The sequence below is a fragment of the Chrysochloris asiatica genome, unplaced genomic scaffold (genome assembly GCF_000296735.1).
Source record: "Chrysochloris asiatica unplaced genomic scaffold, ChrAsi1.0 scaffold00040, whole genome shotgun sequence".
In the NCBI taxonomy this organism is placed as follows: domain Eukaryota; kingdom Metazoa; phylum Chordata; class Mammalia; order Afrosoricida; family Chrysochloridae; genus Chrysochloris; species Chrysochloris asiatica.
The window spans coordinates 11,957,681-11,971,059 of record NW_006408558.1 but is presented as its reverse complement, the minus strand read 5'-3'; the positions used below and the strand labels follow the sequence as shown (position 1 = coordinate 11,971,059).

The 13,379-nt window shown below is 41.5% G+C and overlaps 1 pseudogene; it reads right to left on the bottom strand.

Annotated features, from left to right (window-relative positions):
• Positions 1-1,441: 1,441 nt before the first annotated feature.
• On the bottom strand, positions 1,442-12,797 carry LOC102830568 (annotated as a pseudogene).
• Positions 12,798-13,379: the final 582 nt, after the last annotated feature.

Genomic DNA, 13,379 nt, shown 5'->3' with positions numbered 1-13,379 from the left:
CAAAGAATGAACAAGGCCAGACAGTGTCAGCCCAAGATCACGGATTGAGAAGAACAAATAAAGAAAGTACAAACAGTGATTTTTGACAAAGGTGCATAAGTCATTCAATCTCAGAAAGATTGTCTCTTCAACAAATGGTGTTGGAACAACTGGACAACATTTGTTGTAGACAAAACATACAAACTAAATAGATCATAACCTCACACTTCATTAAGTGTTTACTACAGATATATCATGGGTGTAAATGTGAGATGTAAAATAGAAAAAAACACAGGACGTCTCATTGTGTTGGTTATGGGGTTACCAAGAGTTGAAGCAAATTCAGGGGCAACTAACAACTACAATAATTTAAGGAAGGAAGTTGACATGTTCATGGGCAGAAACATACATCCTCCACCTCCCAGCAGAACAGGACTAAGAAAAGGATCCGTGAGTAATGAAATGAGGCAAGCACCCAACCTTGAGAGCATCAAATGATGAAAAGAAGAACAAAAATTTACCTCTGAGATGGTGAGGCTGCAGGGGTTTCTTTTATTTTGAGCTTATTGCATTTTCTGATATTTTCTATAATGAATATCTTTTTGTACATTAAAAAATATACAAAATAATTTAAAAATCAATTCAGTGCTCTCAGCAATTGCCAACAGACACAGGAAAGAAAGGCAGGACTTACAAGTGTTCCTGAAACACTGTAGTTCTTTATTAAGTTGTTGCTGTTGTTCAGTTCCATTGCGTTGGTTCTGACTCACAGTGACTGTGTTTAGGGTCTCATAGGAGCATTTGGTGGGTTTGAACTGTGTACCTTGTGTTTGACAGTCCAGTGTTGATCCTACAGTATGAAACCAGGGGTTCCTTCATTGAGTAGCAGTGGGTAAATGGCATGATTACAAGATGAATGAGAGATGCTATTAAGCAATTTGAAGCCATTTACTTGGAAGGTAATACTGAACTTCAAAGATGAGTTGATGGTGGAAGGTGAAAGGGAAGAGATGCATTGACAATGGTATGGACCATCAGCTGAAGATACAAATTCAAGAGAACAAGCTGGCTTGAAGCCCACCACCATATCCTAACCATCCACACAGAATTCTGGAAATCTCCAAAGTCTGGGAGAAGCAGGACACTGATTGCTCTGTGGAATTCCCTGTGGAAAATTGTGAAGGAATGGGAATGGCAGAAACAGATCCAAACCTCATTCTAAAGGGTGAAAGGAGTTGCACCTGAAAGTCTGGAAATGAAAACAAGGAATAAGGAGATGTGTCACAAGGTTAAGTCATGTTTTCACTATTTTTAAATGGCATACACTCTTCTGGGGAAAGTACAAAAATAGACACTAGGAAGGGACCTGTGTCCACATCAAACCTGATGCCTGGTCAGGTATATAAGCCCTCCCAGCAGAAGGGACTCCATATCAAAACCTCTTCACTCACTATCTACTACTCTAACCAACTCCATCCTCAACTCACCAGAATCATGGGCTGCTGTGGCTGTTCTGGAGGCTGTGGAGGCTGTGGCTCCAGCTGTGGAGGCTGTGGCTCCAGCTGTGGAGGCTGTGGGGGCTGCAGCTCCAGCTGTTGTGTGCCTGTTTGCTGCTGTAAGCCCGTGTGCTGCTGTGTGCCAGCCTGTTCCTGCTCCAGCTGTGGCTCCTGTGGGGGCTCCAAGGGGGGCTGTGGATCTTGTGGGGGATCCAAGGGGGGCTGTGGGTCCTGTGGAGGCTCCAAGGGGGGTTGTGGCTCTTGTGGGGGCTGTAAGGGGGGCTGTGGTTCCTGTGGGGGCTGCAAGGGGGGATGTGACTCTTGTGGATGCTGCCAGTCGAGCTGCTGCAAGCCCTGCTGCTGTTCCTCGGATTGTGGACAGTCCTGCTGTCAGTCCAGCTGCTGCAAGCCCTGTTGCTGTCAGTCCAGCTGTTGCAAACCTTGTGGCTGCTCCTCAGGCTGTGGACAGTCCTGCTGTCAGTCCAGCTGTTGCAAACCTTGCAGCTGCTCTTCTGGCTGTTGTCAACCCTGTTGCTGCCAGTCCAGCTGCTGCAAGCCCTGTTGTTGTCAGTCCAGCTGCTGCAAGCCTTGCTGCTGCTCTTCAGGATGTGGTCAGTCCTGCTGCTGTGTCCCTGTCTGCTGCCAGTGCAAGATCTGAGCTTCACCACAGTCCTCAGTGGCACCTGTGGACCAGATGCTTTGTGCAGAAACCCACCCTAGTTCTAAACCCCTGAGGCACAGCTCTGGGCTCATCTACTCTGCAGTGTGGAAACTGGAGAGTTCACATAGGAAAAGCCTGCCCCAAGACCTGTGAGAGGGGCATGTGATCCTCCCCATCCTTCATCTCCTCTGGATGATTTCAGAAATGGAAGTGGCATTCTCCTTCCTGGCTTACCTCCCTCTTACAGAATGTTCTAGCTCCTCTTCTGTCCCTCAGGAAAGCTTCTGCTGCCATCTCCAAATCTCTTGTTGATTATGGTCCACTCTTAACCTTGTGATTACTTTAAATAAATACATATCACCCATGAATTCTCTTCTCAATGTAATTCTTATCTTACTGCTTCTATTTAATCACCACTACAACACCTTCTCTCTGGGAGCCCCTGGGTGAAGCCCCTGAGTGATGCAAACTTCTAAATGCTTGGCTGCTAACTGATAGGCTGGAAGTTCAAGTTCACTCAGAGCCACTTTGATAGGAAAGTTTGTCAATCTACTGACTGAAGAATTAAGTATTGAAAAATCTTATGAATAGTAGTAATCCATTAGTACAGCTTACAGCTCTGAAAAGGATCACATGAGGACAGTTTGGATAGGGTGGGATAAAAATTTGAGGAAAATTCAAAATCATTAAAAACAAAATTAAAAAGACTTACTGGTCATAAAGAGAATGGTAAAACCCCAGAGAGTATGACCCTTAAACATCTTTCAGGTCTTGAAGTGAACTTGTTCTTGTAGTTCAATATTCAGCCAATATTCAGGTCTATATGGAGAAAAGTTAACACCAGAGAGGGGAACAAATTAAACCCTGTGGGCACAGTTCTACTCTGACACTCACGGGGCACCGTGAGTGGAATCATCTTATGAAAATCATCCACGAAGAACCTTGTGGAACACAGTTCTACTCTGACACATATGTGGCACCATGAGTGGAATCTACTTATGAAAACTCATCCACTGAGAACCCTGTGGAGCACAGTTCTAGTCTGATACACACGTGGCACCATGAGTGGGATCTACTTATGAAAACTCATCCACTGAGAACCCTGTGGAGCACAGTTCTACTCTGATACACACGTGGCACCATGAGTGGGATCTACTTATGAAAACTCATCCACTGAGAACCCTGTGGGGGGGGGCACAGTTCTACTCTGATACACACGTGGCATCATCAGTTGAATCTACTTATGAAAAATCAGCAGCTGAAAATCTTGTGGAGCACAGTTCTACTCTGACTTTTAAGGGAGCACCATAAGTGGAATCTTTTGATGAAAAATCAGCAGCTGAAAACCCAGAGGAGCACAGTTCTACTCTGACACACCAGAGGTCACCTCAAGTTGAGGTCACCATAGGTTGGAATCTATTCAATGGCAGACGCTTGAGATGGTCATTGCCTAATCATGGTCCACTGAATTGATTCAATTTCTCTGATCTTGAATCTCTTTAACACTAGAGATGAGTGTGTGAGTACGTGTGAGTGCACAGGCAGAGAGAGAAACAAACCAGATGTTTATCAAATATGAATGACCAAAAACGTGGTAAACATATACAAGCTGAACATTGTTCAGCTATCAAGAGAAATGAAGCCCTGAGACATACTACAGTCCTCATTTAACCATAGTGAGTGAAGTAAATCAACCACCAAGGAACAAAGATTGTAGGATTTCACACACAAGTAGTTAGGATAAGCAAATGTACAGAGACTAATGTGTGTGCGCGCGCGCGTGTGTGTGTGGTCACTAGGGCAGGGTTTGAGGGGAAAGGGAGTGCCATTGTTGAGAAAATATTCAGTTTCCATTTATCGTGGTGAAAATGTGTCAGTGGATATTGGTGATGTTTGCACAACATGATTAATATCATTGTTGTCACTGAATGATACACATGAGCAATGTGAAATCGACAAGTGTTGTGTTATAGCAAAGGGCTTCAACAAGTTCATGGAAGATAGAATTAAAAGATAATAGAATTTTCCAAGAACTTTTTGTAGCCTTATCATAAATATTTTTACTATTTTTAAAAAGGAGGGTCAGGTGGTTATATCTGACTATTCTGCAAACTAGAAAAGGAAAAGGACAAATCCAAATTCATGAATTCTCAACTTGAAACAGGTGGAAAAGCAGAGCTTCTAAAAATATGTAGGAATCTTTACAAATTAGTGTGGGTGGTTCCAAAGGTACAATTTTAAGACATACAGAGATCTAGCAGCAAGTGACCACACACAACCTTACAGCAACCTCTTTAGAACAGTAATTGTAAGGAATATGGCTTTGAAATTTCTGGCAGGAATCATTATGGTAGACACAGATGAGCTAAGAATCCCTGAATTTCCCTGGAGCTTCTTTGTGGGCAGGAAAAGCCTCTCCTGCCACTCTAGACACCCTCAGCAGAGGAATGCAGATTATTTCATACACAAACCTTCCAATGGCTTCCCCTGCAGTAGCTTCTCTCTAGGAAGACCCCTCATCCCTAAGCCCACGGAGGATTTATATTCCAGTACAGCTCATGTTAAAACTGAAACATTCCTTGGAAGAGAGGATAGCGAGACTACTGCTCACTTGCATTGGATACATCATTAGTAGCTAGAAAGATGAGTAGCTAGAAAAGAACAAGAGGTTTCGTAAAGAGAAGACCAGTGAAATGAGGAACAGCCTCCATCCACAGCATGGAGTGACACAATAGGACCAACGATGGTGAGGATGGGCAAGACCACAGCAACTAGTACCAACAACAATTCACGTGGAGATGAAGATGTTTCTCCTGGGTGGGAACGGCTTCACGCCAAAGAAGGTACAGGCTGTCACTAAATTGATCAAGCGTTGAGAATGTAACAAATAAAAAACAAGGAAGGTTTAGGCCAGTTGTGTCCATGGGGGCCTTGACTCAGGATTGCAGCTCCGGTGGACTGGACATTTGAACTGGTGTTAACAATCAGTCGGCTACACTGAATGACCGAAGCCTGAAATTGACCACCAAGTCAATGAGGTCCAATTCCAGAACTTCCAAGGAAAGCTGTACAGTGTCAGCTGACCAACTTTTTTGATGAAAATCTACATAGTTAATAGATTAGATTTTTTTAGCCATTCAATTGCTGTGACCCAACAGAATGTGGGAATCATTGCACACATTACTATCATCAGATGCATGTAAATTTTTGCTGAAGATAATTATAAAATGATTGTTTCCATACATCAAAAGGGATCTGCCTTAAATTCAAACCAAATACAGAAGAGAATGTATAATATGGGACATCATTGCTGATATCAGATGGATCTTTGCTGAAAGCAGAGAATGCCAGAAAGATACTTACCTGTGAATTATTGACTATGCAAACGCATGTGACTGTGTGGATCATAGCAAATTATGGATAACATTTCAAAGAATAGAAATTCCAGAACAGTTATTTGTGCTCATGTGGAACCTGTACATAGACCAAGAGACAGTATTTTGAAAAAAACATGGGATTTCTGTCATTTAAAATTAGGAGAGTTTGTACCCTTTCCCCAATATTATTCAATTTGAATGCTATGCAAATAATCCAAGGAGCTGAACTGTATGAAGAAGTCCCTTAGCATCAGGACTGGAGGAAGGTTTATTTTTCCATCTATGATATGTGGATGACATAATCTTATTGACTGGAAAATAAAAAACTTGAAACACTTATTGATGAAGATCAAAGACTACAGCATTTCGTGTGGATTGCATCACAAACATTAAAAATTTTAAAAAAATCTTCCCCACTGGACCAATAAGCAACATCTCAATAAATGGAAAAAGGATTGAAGTTACAAAGAATTTAATTTTACTTGGATCCAAAATCAACTCCCATGGAAGCAGCAATCAATAAATTAAATGATAATACATTGAGGAAATTGCCTGCAAAACACCTCTTTGAAGTGTTAAAAAAAAAAAAAAGATGTCACATTGAAGACTAAGGAGTGCCTGACTCCAGCCATAATATTTTCAATCGCCTCATATGCCTGTAAGAGCTGACAATGAATAAGAAAACAACAACAAAAGAATTGACATATTTGCATTACGGAATTGTTGAAGAATATTAAGTATAACCATGGACTCCCAGAAAAACAAACAAATCTGTGTTGGAAGCAGTACAGTCAGAATTTTCCTTAGAAGTGAGGATAGTGAGACTTTATCTTAAATAGTTAGTGAATATTTTCAGGAGGGACCATTCCCTGGAGAAAGACATCATGCTTGGTAAAGAGGAGGATCAACAAAAAAAGAGGAAGACTCTCAATGACATTAATTGATATGGTGGCTGTAGCAATGGGCTCAAACATAGCAAGGAATGAGAAGACAGTTCAGGAACTGCCAGTGTTTTGTTCTGTTGAACATACAGTAGCTCTGACTGGGTGCTGACTAACACTTGACACCCAACAACAACAGCTTATTGACAGAAATTACAAGATTCGCTGTGCAACTCTCTCCTTGGTCAGTGTGATCATCCCATCACCTTAACCCTTTTGTCTGCTCTCTTCTATGCCTGGCGACTACTAATAAGTTTTGGTCTCTATACATTTTCCTTTTCTTGTCTTTTTATGTAAGTGATGTTGTACCATATCTGTCCTTTTGTGAACTGTTAATTTCATTCAGAATAATGTCTTCAGGAAAAACGTTTTTCAGAATACATGTCTTCATGAATAAGGAAGATGGGAGAAGAGTTGATGCATTTGAATTAGGTCTTGGAGAAGAATACTGAAAGACTACCAGAAGAACAAACAAATCTGTCTTGGATGGACAACCAGAAGACTCCTTAGAAGCAAAGATGGCAAAACTTTGTCTTGTTTACTTTGGACATGTTGTCAGGAGGGACCAGTCGCTTGAGAATGACACCAGGCTTGGAAAAGTGGAGGGTCAGAGAAAAAGAGAAACACTATCAATGAATTGAATTGACACAGTAGCTGGGGAAATAGGCCCAAACATAACAAATGATGATGACACAGGACCGGGCAGTGTTGTGTTCTGTTGGACATAGAACCCAATTTGATGACAACTAACAAGAGTGTCTTCAAGCTCCAGCCATACTGTATCAAGACTTCATTTCTCCTACTGACTGAGTAGAATCCCATTTTATATCTGCACCAGATTTTGTTTATCCTTTCATCTGTTGATGGGCGGTTAAGTTTTTTTCCACTTTGGATTACTGTGAATAGTGTTGAAATGAACATTGATGTACAAGTGTCTTGAGTCTCTGCTTTCAAGATTTTTGGGTATGTACTTAATAGCAGTAATGCTAGCACATATGGTACTTCTATTTTTAGAGTTTTTTTGTTTTGTTTTGTCTTGTCTTGTGTAGGAACCAGCACCCTTGGTTTTGATTTGCGTCCTGGTGTGGTGCTGTAGGATAAGCACTGGACAGTTAATGGCAGGGTTGGCAGTTCAAATCCACCAACTGCTCCTTAGGAACCTTATACAGAGTCACTATGAGTCGGAACAAACTGAACAGCACTTTAACAACAACGATGGCTAATGATACTCAACATCTTTTCATGTGTTTAGCGGCCCTCTGAATGTTCTGTTTGATAAAATGTCAAGTCCTTTTCTCATTTTATGACTTGGTCATTTTGCTGTTAAGCTTTCAAATTTTGATATATATATTTGGTACCATGACCTAATTTTAAAATTAAACTACTGAAATTAAATAAGATCATTATGACACATAAAGGGAAGTTGTATGGAAGCAATTCTCTAATCTGTCAATTGGCGGCCGTGGTGACCATCAAGTTGACTCATACATGATAACCTCATGAATAACAGAAAGAAACATTGCCTGGTTCTGCACCACCTTCATTATGTTAGTATGATTGACTCTGTTTTTGTAGCCACCGTGTTACTCTATCTCATGGTGGGGTTCCCTCTTTTGTTGTTGACCCTCTACTTCACCAAGCATGATGTTTTCCTCTAATGATTGTTATTGCATGTGACTAAAGAAAGCAGGCAGACAGCTGTCAGTGATAATCAGAAACACCTTAACTCTTGGAACTATTTATTTGTACAAGAAATATGCAAAGTGAGAAAGAGTCCAAATACAGAATTCTAAGAGAATGGAGGATCAAATCAACAGCAATCAATGGATTTAAGGAAACAAACAAGCTGTTCCTCTAAAGAGATAGCACACAAGGAACCAGGAAGGAATCATGTGCCCAGCTTGGTGTTTAGGCAGGTATATAAAGAAGACATTGATCAGGTAATCAAAAAACTCCCAACCAAAAAAAGTCCAGGTCCAGATGGCTTCACTGGTGAGTTTTACCAAGCATTCAGGGAAGAGCTCTTACCCATTCTACTCAAATTTATTCCAGAAGATAGAAGAGGATGGCAAACTTCCTAATACATTTTATGAAGCAAGCATAACCCTCATACCAAAAGCAGGGAAAACCATCACTAAGAAACAAAATTATAGAGCAATATCCCTCATGAACATAAATGCAAAAATTCTCAACAAAATTCTAGTCAACAAAATCCAGCAACATTTCAAAAAAGTAATACATCATGACAAGTGGTATTCATATCAGAGATGCAAGGATGGTTCATGAGAAAAACAACCGATGTAATCCACCATATACATAAGAAAAAAGGAAAAAAGAAGATATGATCAGATCAATTGATGCAGAAAAGGCATTTGTCAAAATCCAACATCCATTCCTGATGAAAACACTCAACGATGTGGGAATTGAAGGGAAATTCCTCAACATAATTTAGAGCATATATACAAAACCAACAGCCTATACACTCTCAATGGAGAGAAACTAAAAGCCTTCCCTCTGTAAACAGGAAACAGACAAGAATGCCCTTTGTCGCCACGTCTAGTCAATATTGTTTTGGAAGTCTTAGCAGTGGTTTGGCTGGTGTTGGCTGCTGTCTATCATTGATCAGGTGGTACAGGAACTGGTAGTGGCTCTTACCTTGTGAGTGGGACTGCAGGAGATACAGCTGTGGCTGACTGGGCTGTACAGACATCATTGTTTCTCCCCTCAAATGGGGCAAGAAGAAAACACATATATGAGAAACAAACAGCAAAAAAAAAGAAGAAGAAAAGGAAAGAATACAGGAGAAAAAAAAAACCACATAACCAAAACGAGTGAAAAAAGAGAGAGAAAATCAGGGGGAGAAAATAAAAAGAAAGGAAAAACATAATAAATAAAATAGGAAGAGGGAAGAAAGAGAAAAATATAAGAGAACAGTGGAGAAAAATCAAGAGTAGAAAAGAAAGAAGAGGAAGGGAGGAAAGAAACCTAAGAAAAGAATAAAGCAGGAAAAGAAATGATAAAAAAAAAAAAGAAGGGAGAGAGAAGAAAAAGGAGGAAGAAAGAAAACATAGGAAAAACCTAGTGCAGGGCCAGAGGGGAGAAAATCATGGGAGCAGAGGACTCAGTATAGACTGGCATGCTCTGTCAACCAAGGAGCTCAGGAGGAGATGGGGGGAGGGCTGAGAGGGTGGCATGCCCAGCCCTTGATGGTGTTCCTGTAGGCTCAGGTATTATGTATGGCCAGGGCACCTGATCTGGAAGTAATCCCTACAGGCCCTATTGGTGACTAAGGTCAGGATCTGTTTCAGAAGGAGCTCTTTCAGGTCCAGAGGGCAGTGATGTTCCATTGTGGGGATTGCAGGCAATGAATTGGAACAGAATGTGTCTGAATCATTGAATGGAAAATTCGTCTGCTCTGTAAACCTTCACTCAATTCACAATAAAAAGATTCTTAAAAATGTGGATTTACAAATTAAAAAAAAGAGCCCCCCCCACCAAAAAAGGGGCTATGTATTTTTACAAAAGTAAAATGATAAGTAAATAATACATTAAAGATCTAATGGTGCATTTCCATAAAAGTTAACTGGATATGAAATAAATGTGATAAAAGCAAATAATAAAATTGATTGGAAATACTCTGACATCAATGTGCAAACTGTAACAAAACTTTCAGATGATGTCAGCAACAGAATTCATTGAGAAGAGGGTATACATCTCAAATAGCAGTAACAGATGTTGTTGTTGTTATGTGCCGTGGAGTCGGTTCTGACTCATAACGGGGGCTGTAAATCTTTATGGGAGCAGGAAGTCTCATCTTTCTCACGCAGAACAGCTGGTAGTTTCAAACTGCTGACCCTGAGGTTCGCAGCCCGATTCGTAACCACTACATTATCAGAGCTCCCTAGCAGTAACAGATAGGCTTATGAATTATTCAATAATTTGATTCATAAATAATCAGGAATCATTTAAGTATTTTGGGAAAAGACATTTCTTGCTGATTTGGCATGAAATAGGATACTGTTAATGATAACATGGAATCCTGGTGTGGTATTATAGGGTAAGCATTGGACTGCTAACCTCAAAGTCGGCGGTTCAAACCCACCTTGGAAACCTTATACAGAGTCAGGATGTGTCAGAAACTATTTGGCAGTACTTAGTAACAACAATTACATAGAACACATGACCGTCTAATACAACAAGAACATCCATCAAAAACGGGTGGATGAAAGAATGAATAAAAAACATTCCATGATTATGATTCATCGTGACTCTAAACAGGATTTTCGAGACTGCAAATCTTTACAGAAGCAGACAGACTCGTATTTCACCCACAGAGCAGCTGGTGGGTTTGAACCACCGACCTTGCAGTTACAAGCGAACTCCTAACTCCTAGCACTTACAGGTCACTTTGACTTGATTAAAAGAGTATTTAAAATAAAGTTGTTTTGTTGTTAATTTCCATGATGTCTCAGCTTGGACTCATGACAACCCAAAGCCCACCTGAATGAAGCTGCCTGGTCTGGCACCATTCTCACTATCATGAGCCCATACCAGCCCACTGTGTAGTTTGAGTGGTCTCCAACCCAGGGGCTCATCTCCCAGCCGTGTGTCAGACAACCTTCTGCTGTAGTCCACAGGGTTTTCATTGGCTAATTTACAGACGTAAAACCACCAGGACCTTCTTTCTAGTCTGTTTTAGTAAGGAGCTCCACCGAAGTCCATCCACCATGTTTGAAATACCACTGACATAGCTTCTAATGTCAGCACAGCACACAAGCCACCACAGTAGGACAGACTGACAGCCTGTTGGTGGTGTTGTGTGACATCATGTCAGTTCCAACTCATAATGACCCTGCACAGGGGTTTCCAAGGAGTGGCTGGTGGGTTTGAACCACCAATTATGTGGTTAGCAGTCCAGTGCTTATACTACAATGCCACACCAGGACTCTAGGTGGTGGTAAAATTAGAGACTGTACCAAAAAAGAAATGTTGATGCCTTGAAATTTGACAGCACATATGTGAAAATACTTGACTGAAATTTGCCCGATTGATCAGCAAATCTAAACATTTATATGACAATACCATGATGGTTTGCAAAACCAAAAATTAAATTTTTTTCAGACAGCAATACCTTTCCAATCTATCACTGGAAAATTAGATTATGAAATTATTGTCCGATGAAACAGTAAATAGAGTATGTGCCCAGAAAACACCCCACCACGGAAGTGGGGAATTACAGGTGGCTACAAGTCAGACTGCAAAGTCGTTTGAACTGCAAGGTCGGTGGTTCAAACTTACCAGCTGCTTCTTGGAAACCCTATAGAGGGTCGCTCTGGGTCGGAATCGATTTGATGGCACTTAACTACAACAACAAACAAGTAAAATCCACCACTCATCTGTCAGTTTGTCGTGCTGTGGTGGCTTGTGAGTTGCTGTGATTCTGGAAGCTATGCCACCGGTATTTTAAATACCAGCAGGGTCACCCATGGTGGACAGGTTTCAGATGAGCTTCCAGACAAAGACAGACTAGGAAGAAGGAGTGACGAATTACTTCCAAATATTTCGTCACTGAAAACCTTATGAATAGCAGAGAAACACTGTCAGATATAGTGCAGGAAAATTAACCCTTCAGGTTGGAAGGCACTCAAAACTCAAGCTTGGCAACAGTAGTGAGGTTGGCCCAGGATAGGGCAGTGTTTTGCTCTGCTGTGCATAAGGTCGCTATGAGTCTGCACCGACTCGATGACACCTAACAACCACAAACAAGTAAAGTGATGTTCTTTTTCTGGATTGATGATGATGGTATTTCTCAGTTTCTTTAAAACTCAGATGGGCTGCGTTTCCTTTTCTCACTCTACGTATTAACTTCAATATGTGCATACATTTTTTTCAGTCGGATCCCGAAATCATAGGAAGCACACGTATCTTCTTAAAAATAGAGTTGTTTACGCTGAAAATGTGTTTGAGCTAGAAATATGTGCAAACACAGCATCGCCCTCTGGTGGCTAGTTTAGAAATAGCAGCGAGATTTGCATCTTCTCCCCAAGTCCATTGGACAATCAATTCTTACATATTGCCGGATAAACGCTCCTGTTTAAAAATACAATACTATCATTCTAGATTGTGCTCTCTTGGGAAAAAACACTAGCCCCAAATATTTTACAAGCAATTCTACAAAACCACGAACCAGACAGTACCTACCACACATAGAGCGCTCCACAGAACAGATTGACGGCCACCTGTGAAAAATTAGACCTGAGTGTTTCAGTGGTAAATTTCTCACCTTCCATGTGGGAGACCCAGGTTCGAGTCCCGGCCAGTGCAGCTCATGTGCAGTCGCCATCCGTTGGTCCAGAGACGTGTGTGTTGCTGTGATTCTGAACAAGTTTCATTGGGGCTTCCAGACTAAGTGAGATGAGGAAGAAAGTCCTGATGATCCCCTGCAGAAAACAAGACAATATAAACCCTGTAGACCACAAGAGTCCGATCCACACGCGTTCATGGGGATGGTGCCAGGGCAGCGTTTTGTCCCCATGTGCATGGGGTCGTCCTGGGACTGACTCAGTGACACCTAAGAACAACAACAACAACAACAACAACACTCAAGAGAAAAGTCCAGAGGCCGACAAAGCACCCATACTGAGCCTAGCTCACAACTGGGGCGATTTTTTCTGTCTTCTTTCTATTAATATTTTGCACGATGAGGCCGTTTCCATTCCTAGCTCTTTCTGGTTTCTTCCTGAGGATGGGCGTACAGCGGAGCCAGCAGGGAAGGGAAACAAAGGCTCTCCCCCAGCACGGTCCTTCAGGAGACTTCCTCAGTACAGCTGACCCCAGGGACGCCCACCCTGAGGCCGGGATTCAGGCAAATGCATCGCTACTTCCATGCCATCACTACCAACATCCACCGCAGAACTTGAAGAGG